At 37.7% G+C, this 14,691-nt stretch overlaps 2 long non-coding RNA genes across 2 annotated transcripts; one reads left to right on the top strand and one right to left on the bottom strand.

Annotated features, from left to right (window-relative positions):
* Positions 1-1,627: 1,627 nt before the first annotated feature.
* LOC306996619 lies at positions 1,628-9,634 on the bottom strand. The gene is made up of 5 exons (XR_013797127.1): positions 9,426-9,634; positions 8,576-8,609; positions 8,301-8,419; positions 6,217-6,274; positions 1,628-1,718 (listed from the first exon to the last, which is right to left on the bottom strand). It is a non-coding gene; the product is annotated as an uncharacterized lncRNA (long non-coding RNA).
* A 3,956-nt stretch (positions 9,635-13,590) lies between these two features.
* LOC306996620 lies at positions 13,591-14,470 on the top strand. The gene is made up of 3 exons (XR_013797128.1): positions 13,591-13,728; positions 14,017-14,242; positions 14,358-14,470. It is a non-coding gene; the product is annotated as an uncharacterized lncRNA (long non-coding RNA).
* The last annotated feature ends 221 nt before the right edge of the window (positions 14,471-14,691 follow it).

Below are 14,691 nucleotides of genomic sequence, written 5' to 3' on the forward strand. Positions count from 1 at the left end.
AACACACCGCGTCTTCTAAGTCAGGTGACTGTAAATGCGCAAAAACTGTTTCCATTGCAGTTTTGCGAAATACTCCTTTTTCGAATTGGCTGAAAAACCTCCTCATGCGAGCGTAAAAACTTTTTTGCGATAAACGAGAGTTTTTGCGAAATTGACGTGTTTCCATTGAGCGTATTTTCAATTCGCAATTTCAATTTGCGCAATTTGAAGGGTAATGGAAACGCGGCTACTGTTCATTGCACTCAGCTGTTTCCGTCATCATTGTTCCCAGCTGTTCCCTGTTTCATGGTTAGTTCTGTGTGTATATATCCCTGGTTGTTTCAGTATTTGTCACGGAGTCCTTGTCTATTATCATGCAACTTCTGTTCCCTGTGTTTCCTGTTTATGTTCTTGAGAACAGAGAGCCTTTTAGGGGAACCCGGCTGGTCAAGTTTAGGGGAACTCCTGGAGGACGCAGGGGAGAAGATACTAGAGGTGAGCATCGACAGCATTCTCCATTTCGGTCATTCTCTGACCATGGGCCGGTGATGTCCCAGCGTCTCGCCCTCTCGGCCTCGACGATGCTACCTATCAAGCATGTGTCTCTTCACATCAGATCTGCTGAGCTGGAAACGGTTCGGGTCACGTCTGCCGATCCAGAGACGGTTTAACGTCACGTCTGCCGAGCCAGTGTCTCCTGACAAGATGGCCGCCGCCAAGCCGGTGTCTGTTCCTGAGCTGGTGTCTGTTCCTGTTCTTGTTCCGGTGTCTGTTCCTGTTCTTGTTCCGGTGTCTGTTCCTGAGCCGGTGTCTGTTCCTGTTCCTGAGCCGGTGTCTGTTCCTGTTCCTGAGCCGGTGTCTGTTCCTGTTCCTGAGCCGGTCTCTGTTACTGTTCCTGAGCCGGTGTCTGTTCCTGAGCTGGTGTCTGTTCCTGTTCCTGAGCTGGTGTCTGTTCCTGTTCCTGAGCCGGTGTCTGTGCCTGTTCCTGAGCCGTGGCCATCCCTTCCACTGATCCTGTGTATTCCTGGTGTCCACTAGAGGTCCTCTTCCCCAAGGTGTCATCCACATTATGAACTGCATTTCCTACAATCCTTGTCTGTACCAATCACTGTTCATTGCACTCAGCTGTTTCCCGTCATCATTGTTCCCTGTTTCATGGTTAGTTCTGTGTGTATATATCCCTGGTTGTTTCAGTGTTTGTCAGGGAGTCCTGTTCCCTGTGTTTCCTGTTTGTGTTCTTGTTTTTGGATGGATTTATGATGACGACTTATTGCCTGGACTGGATTTATGATTACGGAATTCCCCAATAAATATAATTACTGCACTTGGGTCTTCCCGTTTTTTAAAGGTTACTCCCATACGGTAAAAAACAATATTTTAAAATATATTTTCACATATATTTCAAAATATACAAAAAATGGCCAAAAAATATATTTCCTGAAATATATTTTAAAGTAGGTAAATATATTTCCTAAAATATATTTTAAAATAGGAAATACATTTCCTAAAATATATTTTAAAATAGGGAAATATATTTCCTAAAATATATTTTATGGCCATTTTTAAAATATTTTTTCAAAATATAAATATATTTAAAATAAAGAAAATACATACACATCTTGCATTTGAAGAAAAACTTTATTTCTCTACATGTGAACATTTGGATAAAACTCAGTAAGGAATTATGGAATCAGCAGTGAATTTCCCCGTTTTGGACACTTGACTCTTCTTGACTGCCACTGCAAGAGAAAAAAAAATTACAGCTATATTTTAACTGAATTTTTCTAAGTAAATTTTCCTTTTACCAACACTCTAAAAAATGCTGGGTTATTTAATCTACCCAACCGCTGGGTTATGAAATGTTTTACCCATTATGGGTTATTTATATGTAATTTGGGTAATTTTGTTCAACTCATGCGTTGGGTCAAAATCCATCAACCCAACATATATATCGTTTGACCCAGCAAGTGGGTTGATTGTGCATCGAACATCATCAGCAGAGTCCACACACCGAGCACTCGTCACAGCAGAGAACCTGACTGGTCATCCAGCGAGGCAAATAAATAATAAAAGGTATGTGTACACTACATTTCTTATTCACATTGTCTGTGTTGCGTTACCTATTAAAGTAGTATATTTATATTTGTCGAAACTATTCAACCAGATAGCAAAATATGTCTGGAAACAACACCTCCGGCCATTTGGTTGGGTCATTGACCCAGTTTTTAATTAAATAAGGGCAATCATAACCTATTGCAGTTAATTTTGCAATGTAGGCCTACCGTTGCCGGTCAGCAGGCGTCAATGACTCGCAATAAGACATTTTTGTCATTCAAATACACACGATGTTCGCTATGTTTTCCCCCACGCTGACCACGCCCCCAACTATGACTAGATGCCGACAGTATCTATAAAGAAATAGTCATTCAGTTCCACCCTTCATACCAGTTGGTGGCAGTAATGCACCATATCATTGTGTGCCAACCGCCAAAAAACTCTAAAAGAAGAAGACGACTCTCAATTAGGAAATTGTGTGTGTGTGTGCACCTGCGCGCCGTTACATCTGCTAAGCGTTTGCTGCGACGTGACACGGATTTTTCCTCATCCATTTTTTCCTGTTATTTTTGGAAGGTATTATTTTTACAACTTGATCATATGCACACGAGATCTGTAATGCAAATGTATATGTTTATACCGCAGATAATTCGGGTAATGACGTTTGGGGTTGTGAATATGTTGATATACACACAACGTTAATGCAGACTGTCCTCCATTTTGTGAGCGGTGTAACACGAGGTGATTGTGAAATGCGTTTACGGTAATTTGATTCAAATTGATTCCAGTAAAGGTTATAGTGTTTATTATGAGTTTATTTCAAATTTGTGTTTGGTTTATTAAGTGATCTATTACATATAAAGATCGGATGCACTTATTTTGCAGAACTGTCAGTCTTATCTGTCTATTTCTCCTTCTGCCTGTGACATTAAGAAATATATAATATATTTATGTGCTTTGAAAGCTATGCTGTGAGCAGCCACAAATATTATTGTGCAGTAAGAACATAGACAATTTACATGTATACAATTTGTCATATGAACTGTAAAGAGAGAAGGATTTTGTGATGCTAAATAAAATAGGCCTAGCTGGTATCTTCAAATTGGAGTATATTCTGCTGTTATAGTCAGCATTGCGTTTGCATGGTAGAAATTGTATTTTTGCTTAAGCTCTTTTTTTGTTTGTTTCAGATCAATGGACACCTTTTTCATAAACACTTTAACAGACTAGCAACTGACAGACCTTGTCGAAAGATTTAAAGGTAAGAATTAATAAATATTTGGCTAGTTTTTTCCATCCACAGCATATCAAGTCTTTGCTACTCAAGCCCTTTTCAGACATGAATTCTTATGAAATATAATTTCCTCTTTTTTTCAATATAGCTTCAATATAATGTCAAAGTGACTCCAATAAATTAATAGGGCACATGTATTTTGTAGGCTTTCAGTGCTTCATACTATATTGTAATAACAAATAGGGGTGTAACGGTTCACAAAATTCACGGTTCGGTATGTTTTCGATATAGCAAAACGAAAGAAATGCCAGAGAAATTTCCTTGATTTTTCTTTTTTTATATATAATTTTTTTTTAATTAAAACTAACAAAGTATGACTTTTTTTTTTCTTTGTGCACAGGAAATATGGTACACCCCAGGACGAAGCCACTGGATTCCTAGAGGAAAGGCTGCGGAACATCAGGAAGCGGCTGAGATCAACCAGCAGGTCGCGGAGCACGGCACAGACGACATCACCACAAACGCCAGATGATGCTGCTCTTGCAAGACCTCGCATACCAGGTAATTATTAAATTTAAAAAAATTATTTGATGAAGCAAAACATCCATATTTCAGTGACTGACAACTTTGTTGTTCTTTACAGAATGTAAATGAATGTTATTTTCTGTAATGTGAGCTATATGATCTAACACTCGATCAAAAAAGGTTTGGAATATTTCGTTATGTAATGAAATGTAGACTATTACAGTTAAATATTTTTACTATAGTAGTCGGTAGACATTTGGTCCTTACTCGCACTCTTGTATATCTCACTCTCTTGTATTTTCTTTTTTAGCCTGGAATAAACATGGTCGAGTATCTCCATGAGGCCAAGGCGTCCAAGCCATACCCCCACATCCTGATGCTGGGTAACAGGCCCTGGACAGGCCCTGGCGCAAAAAACACTGCTTCAGGCCATTGATGTCCGTTTTAAGGCATTTTTTGTCTTTGACGTCGAATACCCAAAACAATGTGAGCATGTGTGGAAATTCGTGCAAAATGTGATCTATGAAATTCCAGGAGGTGAGTCAAAAATAAAGTTTTTCAAAACTAGAATACTTGCTTGCAAGTAGCTTAATAGCAGCTTTTAGGAATTTTAATTTGTTCAATATAGAGCTGCTGAGTGTTGGCCTGTCGAGTGTTCATCCAGTTTAATCAAAATTGTTGTTTTGCTCTGGATGTGTTCCAACCTGAGTGAACTGCACCAGTTCCAGTATATTGTTAGAAACTGCAGCAATACCAGTATATTGTTAAGAACTGCACCAGTTCCAGTATATTGTCGATATTAATGTAATACATTTTTTCAAAGATTCCATTGTTGTTTTGTTTTTTTATTGTTTAAGTGTTTATTGCATAATATATGCCTAAATGTATTATATGTATGTATTCTGTTCTAGGTTTGTAGTTTAACAGTTTTAAATGGGTAGTCAATTGCAATTTATCTTCTAAATTGTACTGTAATGTGTTAGACTTAAAGGATAATTCCGGTATTTAACACCCTGAGTCTATATTGTAGTTTGTTTTGGATGAACAAGAGTGGTGGACAACATTTTTTTGGCAATGGTTCCTCTCTCGAGTTTTTGACTATAAAAGAATTGGCCATGGACCCATTTAACATTGGAGTCAATGGGCATGTCCGAAAATGTCATTAAAACAGCCAATAATGTTCGTTTACAAAATTGTTAAACTCACCGAGTGGTTAGTGGTGTTCGTTGATGATTATAAACAATATATCGTCGCAATATATGATTCCAATCCGTTTATTTTGCTATAGTGGAACTATTTTTTCAGACACTTCACAACCGTGTAACTTTCAAAATGACGAATAAAACACGACAGAAACTGTATTTCGCAACACTTTTTGTTTCTGGAACATCAACTAACATCACTAATCACTCGGTGAGTTTAACAGTTTTGTAAATGAACATTATTGGCTGTTTTAATGACATTTTCGGACATGCCCAATTGCCCATTGACTCCAATGTTAAATGGGTCCATGGCCAATTCTTTTATAGTCAAAAACTCGAGAGGAACCATTGTCAAAAAAATGTTGTCCACCACTCTTGTTCATCCAAAACAAACTACAATATAGACTCAAGGTGTTAAATACCGGAATTATCCTTTAATCTGGCATATGGGTTAATTTTACCCACCATAATGTAGTTGAATCAACTTAAAATTGTAATGAATTTGACCCAGCATTTGGGTACACTATATAACTAATATGTAGTTAAATCAACCCATAATTGTAATTAATTTGACCCAGCATTTGGGTACACTATATAACTAATATGTAGTTAAATCAACCCATAATTGTAATTAATTTGACCCAGCAATTGGGTACACTATATAACTAATATGTAGTTAAAGGGATAGTTCACTTTAAAATGAAAATTCTGTCATCATTTACTCACCCTCAAGTTGTTTCAAACCTGTATTAATTTATTTCTTCTGCTGAACACAAAGAAAGATATTTTGAAGAATGTCAGAAACCAAACAGTAGTCTGTACCCATTGACTTCCATAGTATTTTTTTTTCCTACTATGGAAGTCAATGGGTACAGACTACTGTTTGGTTTCTGACATTCTTCAAAATATCTTTCTTTGTGTTCAGCAGAAGAAATAAATTAATACAGGTTTGAAACAACTTGAGGGTGAGTAAATGATGACAGAATTTTCATTTTAAAGTGAACTATCCCTTTAAATCAACTCATAATTATAATTAGTTTTACCCAGCATTTGGGTAGAATATTTAACTCAACTGTTGGGTTATATATGAACGACCCATCTTTCTGGGTCAAATTAACTACTGCTGGTCTGGTGCAATATTGCTCCAGCGGTTGGGTTATAAAACAACCCAAGTTGGGTTATTTTGAACCCATCATTTTTAAGAGTGAAGTATTGACTTACCATATATGGCTGCCTTGATTGCCTTGTCAAGGACACCTCTCTGCACCACTGAAAGAAACTGATAATACAGGAAAGGTAGAGTTAGCCTTTTTTTTATTCTGCACTGCATTTTCACTTTTACAAATAAAGGGATATTGAAATCTCACAAAGGCAGAAACTGCAACAATCAGTTTGAAGCTCAAAAAAGTGCATCTATCCATGGTAAAAGTGCTCCACATGGCTCTGGGGGTTAATAAAGGCCTTCTAAAGCAAAGCGATCTGTTTGTGTAAGAAAAATATCCCTATTTAACACGTAACTAAGTAAAATTCTAGCTTTCAGCCAAACGCAGTTTACTGTGCAGTAGGGGTGTGCGATATTACGATTTTTGATCGTGGACGATTAAAATGTCTCCACGATCTGCTTTTGAAGAAATATCGTAGGATCGTGCATTTTATCAGTTTGCATTTCTGGCGACTCCGTCTCAACATACTGTAGCGCGACGTATATTCACATGAAATGCAGAGGAACGGGACACTGTAGTTCATAAAAATGAATTATTTGCATGTGCTTTAAAGCCTTGCCGGTTAAACATGTCATTCGCTGCTGATGCGCTGTTCTAACGGGCGCTTTTCTGAGCGCAATAGACCCGACGCGCGCACATGCACTAAAAGCCTGTCTAACAGCACCCGTTACTGAACTAAGTTATCTTATTGCGCTAATACTGTCAAATACACACAAGGTTTACATAAACAAAGTTGGTTATGTCTAAAGTGAAAGAACAATAGAAAAAATGAAGAAAAAATCTGCCTTGTCAAATGCGTGTAGACTCGTTGCGCGCAGATCTTAAAGTGACAGTAGCCCTAATAGTAAACATGCTGTCCCTTGTCCTTAAAGGGACAGTTACCCAAAAATAAAAATTCAGTCATTATTTACTCACTCTCTAATGTTGTTCCAAACCTGTATTAATTTATTTCTTGTGCTGAACACAAAAGAAGATATTTTGAGGAGTGTGGCTAACGGTTGCTGGTCCCCATTGATTACCATAGTAGGAAAAAACTATTATGGAAGTCTCTGGGGTACATCAACTGTTTGTTTACCCACATTCCTCCAAATAACTTTTATTTTCAACAGAAGAGGGAGACTTATTCGGGTTTACAGCGGCTTGAGAGAATTAACATTTTTGGGAGAACTATCCCTGTTAATAAAACAACAAAATACAAAGAGCATCTCACTCACTCTTGACTGAGAACTTTAATAGTAGCTTTAATAAGAATCAATGTAAAATTTATATAGTAAAGTCGATGTTTGTGTTTTATTTTCATATCTGTTCATTTAATTACTTTCTTCAATGCTGTTAAATACACCTGTAGCTGAAAAAATAAAGCACTGTTTTTTTATTTGTATATTAAGTTGTGTATGTGTATCTTTGTTCTTAATTTTTAATAACAAAGACAATGACAAATATTTTTTATCTTCGCCACTTTGGCCTAAATGTCTGCCATTTTTATTTTATATGTTGTTACCTAAGGCTTTGTTTTTAAAATAGGGACATTAGTTTGGCTGTGATGCTCAGTCACTTGCAAAATAGTAAAACCAACATGAAAAGGAATCGTGATAAAATCGTGAATCGTGATTTTCCTGAAAAAAAATCGTGATATGATATTTTTGCCATATCGCCCACCCCTACTGTGCAGCTTATGACGTCAAAAGTAGCATGGTGTAGCATTAGACTTAAGTTGAATCTGTATGTTTGTTGTTTGTCCAGAAGCTAGTTATTTTACTTTAGGAAGTTTTAAATATTAATATTTTTCTTACACAAACGCATTGCTTTGCTTTCAGAAGGCCTTTATTAAGCCACATGGACCACTCATGGATAGATGCACTTTTTTTAGAGATTAAGAAGAATACTCCATATTTGTGAGTCCACGCAAGTGGATAGAAACACAAAAATATGTATATATATATTTATTTTTTTTATTCGTCTTTTGAATTCGGTTATTTTTCTGTTTATTACGGTGAAGCTGTTTTGAATCAATCTATAATGTATAAAGCGCTATATAAATAAAGGTGACTTGACTATGAACATTTATATAGGCTACTGTACCTCTGCAGACCAAAGCTTCAGGTCAGAGCCTCTCCAGGACAAGCACAGTTGTTGGGCCAGTGGGGCAGTCAGCATCTGGATAAGGATGCGTCTTGTGTTGGCAGATGGGTCGGGATCCGCTATTGTTCCAGACAGAGACAGATGGAAACAAAGACATAAGTGCAGAGAACATATCAATTCATAAATTAGACAAACAAAATCAATTAATAGTTGACGACGAATGATTAAAAAGTATTTATTCTACTTATTAAAGTGGGTCTCATGATTATCCTCACCTTGTCGTTGCACAAACTGTCTCCACTTCCTCTACTGTAAATAAAAAGTATGTTTTATTATTACAGTAATGAATTACACATTACACAAACCTGTAGGTGGTAACAAATAAGTATATTTTGTTATAATCAACTGAATCATTGACTCAACTAGTTCCTCGAAAAACAGCACAAAAAAATTTGTTTGCAAATTAAACAGCATTAATACCAGACCAGCATATACCTCAACTCTAATGATGAACGGATAAAAGTGTTTGAATTAACAAGTGGTATCTTTAACATTAAAATCAGCAATGATTATATGAGTGACAGGCTGAGGCTGCATGGTCTAACGTTAACGCTGTTAACGCCCAATGTTCCTGGAGGCACACCAAGACTTTACCAACTCTTCATAATCAATCACACCTGAATCAACTCAGCTCGTTAGTAACGTTAGATAGAGACTCCAAGACCAGAAATATATGGGTCCGATAAGGCCAGGGAGACATCCAAAATATAGTTAACGTTACTGTTGTGTGCCTCAAGGAGCAGGGTTAGGAAACACTGGTCTAGCTAACAGACAATTTAAAAAATATGAAACTGTTTAAAAAAGTTTTACAAATATTAAGTTTTTGCTAAGTGTTCAAATTAAAAACAACTAGCAATGGAATTTAAAAACGTAACGCTATCTTAGATTTTACCTCAGTAAGTTAGGCTAACGTTACGCCTAGGAGATTGAGAGCAAATAAACCACACAGGGAATTCAACTGAAAAATAAAGTTTCAAAACCTTAAAAATACAACATAATATACATAAAGTGACAATTAACATATTCTAAATGATGACTAGAACGTAATGTATAGCTTTTACATACCTTTTTCCCTGGGAGCTCTCGCTGAGTCGCTGGTAGTTGACCGTTACAGCAAAAAGAGGCGCATGCTCCAAAAGTACGTGCGCAAATGATGACGCAGTTATTAAGTTAGTTACATCGTAAATCCAGCCCTTTTTTATATTTAAATATATTTTTTATTTGATATACATTTAAACGCTATGATTGTTATATTACACTTGTATTAAATTACAAAACTGCAAACAATCTAACAAGTAATAAAAATAAAAATATGTAGGCTAATAAAAAAATAACATTGGGGAGGCTGATTACAAGGCTTTTAGGATTTTTATCGAGTAAATTTGTCTTTTTTTCTCTTCTGACTGTTGTGATCAGTCACTCTGTATTTTTTTTGGGAAGACATGTGAAGTGAACAACATGCGGAAAACTAATTAAATTAATGTTTTTTTCCTGTAAGGGTTTAAAATTAAACTAAAACATTTAAATTATGGATACGAAATATAGTTTTGATAGCTAATTTATGCTGTTCCATCCACATTTGTATTTTGTCTAAATGTAGGCTACTGTACGGTTGGAAATGTATTTTTTTGCATTTGAAATACATTTTGAAATATATTTTGGAACATGAAAGTTGAAACAAAATATATTTTCACTTTCAAAAATATATTTAACCAAACTTCACTGTTCACAACATATATTTAAAATATATTTTGGCCAGGAATTTTTTTTTTTTTTTTTCGTATGGGTTTGCTCATTGTCACATTGTTGAGGTTCAGCGGCTGGTAGTGAAGCAGAATTATATCACGTCAACCGCATTTAAACAGGACACTCAGATCTGCAGTAACTGCTCAATCTTTTCATATCTTTTCATCATGTCTTTATGTTTTGGGCCAAATTATGGAGAGTATCAGTGACTCAATCATTATTCCATGATGAGACTTTAAAAAATTTTTTTTAATCTTGGTTACCCTCATTCACTGATTATATTGTTTAATTTCTGAATTGATGTGTTCAGTTTTCTGTACTCATGACTTCACTGTACATGGCTAAAGAATCTGTAATGTTCAAAATGTGGCTTAGTGTGTGTAACACTGAATATATGCTGATTAATAAATGAATGCAGTGTGTTTTTGGACTATTTTACAGCAGAGAATAAATTCAATCTGTTCATAAGGCGATCGAGTCTCTTCAGGAGATTTGGACTAAACCACTCAATTTAAATATATTATAGTTTAACAGTATCTTTAACACTGCCAGAGTTCATTTAAAATACCTTCATTTGTGTTCCGAAAATGATCGAAAGTCTCACGTGCTTGGAACGACCTGAGTGTGATTAAATGATTACCCTTTTTTATTTCTGGTGAACTGTCTCTTTAAATGTGTTCGCGGCGATCGATCGACCGCGCGCAGAGCAGCCGCTCTGACGTCACCGGCAGCGCGAGTTCCATATCACGTCACAGGCCGAGTTGTTCAGGTCAGTCAGTGCAGCGATTATCGTCAGAGTCAGAGTTAGTCAGTGCCAGAGTTAGTCAGTGCCAGAGTTAGTTAGTGCCAGAGTTAGTCAGTGCCAGAGTTAGTTAGTGCCAGAGTTAGTCAGTGCCAGAGTTAGTTAGTGCCAGAGTTAGTCAGTTAGTCAGAGTCAGAGTTAGTCAGTGCCAGAGTTAGTCAGAGTTAGTTAGTGCCAGAGTTAGTTAGTGCCAGAGTTAGTCAGAGTTAGTCAGTGCCAGAGTTAGAGTTAGTTAGTGCCAGAGTTAGTCAGAGTTAGACATGATGGAGGAGAGAAACTCGACGGAGGAGAGTGAAGCTCCCGCTTCCCCTAGAGTCGCGTGGGGGAACAACACCACAGGTTAATACACACACACACACACCAAAACACTTTTGACCACATTATACTTTAGACCATGCGTGCCGGAGTGTGAAGTCTGGACGGTTATGAAAATGTTGGCAATTATTACTCCAATTATTACATGTTGCGACAATTTACCAAACCAGAATCCTTAGCAAAGCCATGAAGATCCTATCAGACATGCTCTGTGTAATGAGTTCGAGAGATTACCATCGGTCTGTGATTTAGGATGCCAGTAAATTTTTTTTGCAAAAAAAAAAAAAAAGCTTTTAAAATGTGTTTTTGAGTTTTCATATCTTTGTTTTTATTTCTGTGTATGCATGTTAAAACTCATTGCAACAAAATCTCAACATGGGGATAATAATAAAAGTCAACAGAACATATTAATATGCAAATTAGATACAGTGTACAGATACATTGTTTTGAATGGGAATTACATTTATGGTCATTTTACCCTCATATTGCATAAGTAAAATGAAATGGCATATCAATTCTTTCCGATATATCTTCCATAACAAAGTTGAGAATCATCTTTATACAATGTTTGGTTAAAAAAAATCCCGAAATCTAAACATTTATTGGTGAATGAAAGAAAAAATCCCAATGTAATTTTGTGTAATTTTATTGTTAAACAACAGAGTCCTGGTGTCCACTACAGAGCACATGCATATGGATAACATATCCTTTTCACAACTGATTTGTTTCTTATGCTCTAAACAATGTAATGACATTAATAAAATACTAAATTCACAAAACTTTTTTCTCTGGGTGTCAGGAGCATATAAACAGGAGACCATTATAATGTGACGTGTGTGTGATTCTTCTCGTGTTCTTCAATGCAGAACTAGTGCATCATTCAGCCGTAATCTGTGCTAATAACACACACGTTTCTCATCAATATTGTTGTTTGCAGAAAACTCAAAGTGGACGAGTGTGTGTGCCAGCGGCGTCCAGAGAGCGTGGAAGGCTGGGAAACGTTTCTTCCACACGCACGAGACCAAAGTTTGTCCTTTTCTGCCTGAACAGGAGCGTCCACACACACCGCAGGAGCGTCTACGTCCGCTGGGGTCCAGGGCGACACGCAGTGAGTGTTTATTATCGTCACTCATGCTTCTGGCTTTAGTGTAATCTCTACTCCTGTGGTCTCCTGGCCTCAGGTGTGTTTGCGGCTGGACTTCAGGCTCATGCTGGATATTATTAACATGCTAACGTGTGTTTTTCAGGATCCTTTAAATCTCTTTATGAGGTCGTGAAGGAACTCAAATGCAGAGGTGATCGGAGTGATCACATGGGATTCCGCAAGTCGGATAGCAAACGAGTATGTTACTCACACTTTTTCCCTCTTGTTCTCTTCTGCCTTTAGTCTTCAGTCCTGACATAAACATACAGTTTTGATCAGAAATGTAGAGATTGTAGATGCACATAAACAAAAATGGATCAGATTACTTACGTTTGCAACAATTTCTTCACTTTTTAGGTGCTCATCAGTTTTATTAAGAAGAGCCGGCCTGAGAAGTTGGTGGACTTTGTAAGTTGACAACTTTATTCTTCATGAAATTCTCCAATAATCATTTTTTTATTTAATTCTAATTTGGTAATTTATAAATCTGTATGTAGACCGTATAAGATATAGTTGAAAGCCTAGAAACATCAGTTGTAAAGTACATTGCTTTCATCTTTAATAAACTCTTTAAGCCCAAAGTATGTGGTTTAGCCCCAAGTATATTTAAGTAATTAAATGAATATAAACATGTGATTAATTGACTGATGGCTCGAATGAATGACAGGGCAGCCAAGAGTTTACTTTGAAAGGCTGGCGAGATGAAAAAGTATCCCGGGCCTTTAGTCACGAGATCAGAGATTAGTTAGGAGTCAACTAACCTTCTGTCGACCTCTTTTCTTTAGCCCGGCTATTCCACTCCGCTGAGCCAAGACGCAGCGGCCATGTTGCTGCTACAAAAGTCTCCGGCCAGCACACACGTTGTGCACTTGTATGAAATTTTTGTGAGGAAAAGTGTAGACATCCTGGTGCTTGAGTATCCTCATCACGGCATGACATTGTATGAATATGTACAACGAAACAGAGGCAGCCTGACTGAGTACGCGGTGAAGCACATCATTCGTCAGCTCGTTGTGGCGCTGCAGCATTGCATGCATCACGGCATATTTCACGACACACACATGAAGAACATCCTTATATATCCAAACAGCCTGCAGGTCAAGCTGATGGACTTCAGAGGCGCACTGATCCTCCCAGAGACACGTGAGTCGGCTTCTCCAACACCGCTCACTGTTGATGTGTTTGATGATGCTTTACTAAACACTGCACATGTGTTCCTACAGGAGCTGATGAACCCATTTTAAATGCAGCGGTCAGAAAGTACGCTGAGTGGGCCGTGAGTGACGACATACGGAAACTGCTGAATGCGCTGGTGCCAAGAATAAGCCGTTGGTTTTGGCAAATGTCGCATCTGTCCAAAGGTGAGAGCAACAACAAGAGTGAAATGGAAATGACATTGCTTGAAAAACATATAGAGCTCAGTAAAATGATCAGTGTCAATGATGAGCAAAGTGTAAAACACAGCGGATTGACAATGAATGTTTAGCTATGAATAAATGTTCATGGGCATCCAGAGAATATCATAGTAACAGCAAGAAATGAATTTCATGGCGACATGACCTTACATGAACTACACTTCTCAAAATCTGTTTATGAGTGTCTATAAGGACAAGCGTGACTAATCAACTGTTCTCTGAAAACTGTTGCAGAATGCCTGGATCTTCATAATGAACTTAATGACAGAGCGTCACGGATGACTTTAGATGACATGTTACGCCATGAGTGGTTTAACACCCCTTTAAAGAGAAGACAGACGTTCCCCTTCAGCATTTTTCAGCGTCCCTGATGGAGGAGAGTTGTTTTTTTATTTTTTTATTTTTTATTTTAATGCAATTTGGAGAAGGATGTCGATGTCTCACATGTGTGAAAGAGGAGGTGAGTGCTCTATAAAATAAAGTTAAATAAATGAATCCCAGCCTCAGGCCGCTACAGATCCAGGAGAATCACCGGCATCACGTCATCATCATCATCTTCTTGTTCCCTCTCTAAGGTCGACGAGAGGCGGTTCTGCAGAGAGTTGAGTCTGAGCAGCAGAGGCTCGTACATGTGGCGACTAATCAATGCCAATAAGAACCGAGAGCACGACTGATGCTGGCGCGCGCGCGGTAAATGACTTCCGCGAGAGGATAACAGATCTACACGCGAGGAAACGGGAACTCGCGAGCTCATTCAAACCCCGCACGCGCGCATGACATCTCCTCTGCACGCAATACAAGCCCTCGCGCGCGCATGAACATTCCCCACGCTCTCGCGCATGATCTGCTCTCGCTCCAACACTTTTATTTTTGGCAGTCGAGGGGCGGGACTTACTGTTTTAATAACCT

Source organism: Phoxinus phoxinus, assembly GCF_949152265.1.
Source record: "Phoxinus phoxinus genome assembly, chromosome: 4".
In the NCBI taxonomy this organism is placed as follows: domain Eukaryota; kingdom Metazoa; phylum Chordata; class Actinopteri; order Cypriniformes; family Leuciscidae; genus Phoxinus; species Phoxinus phoxinus.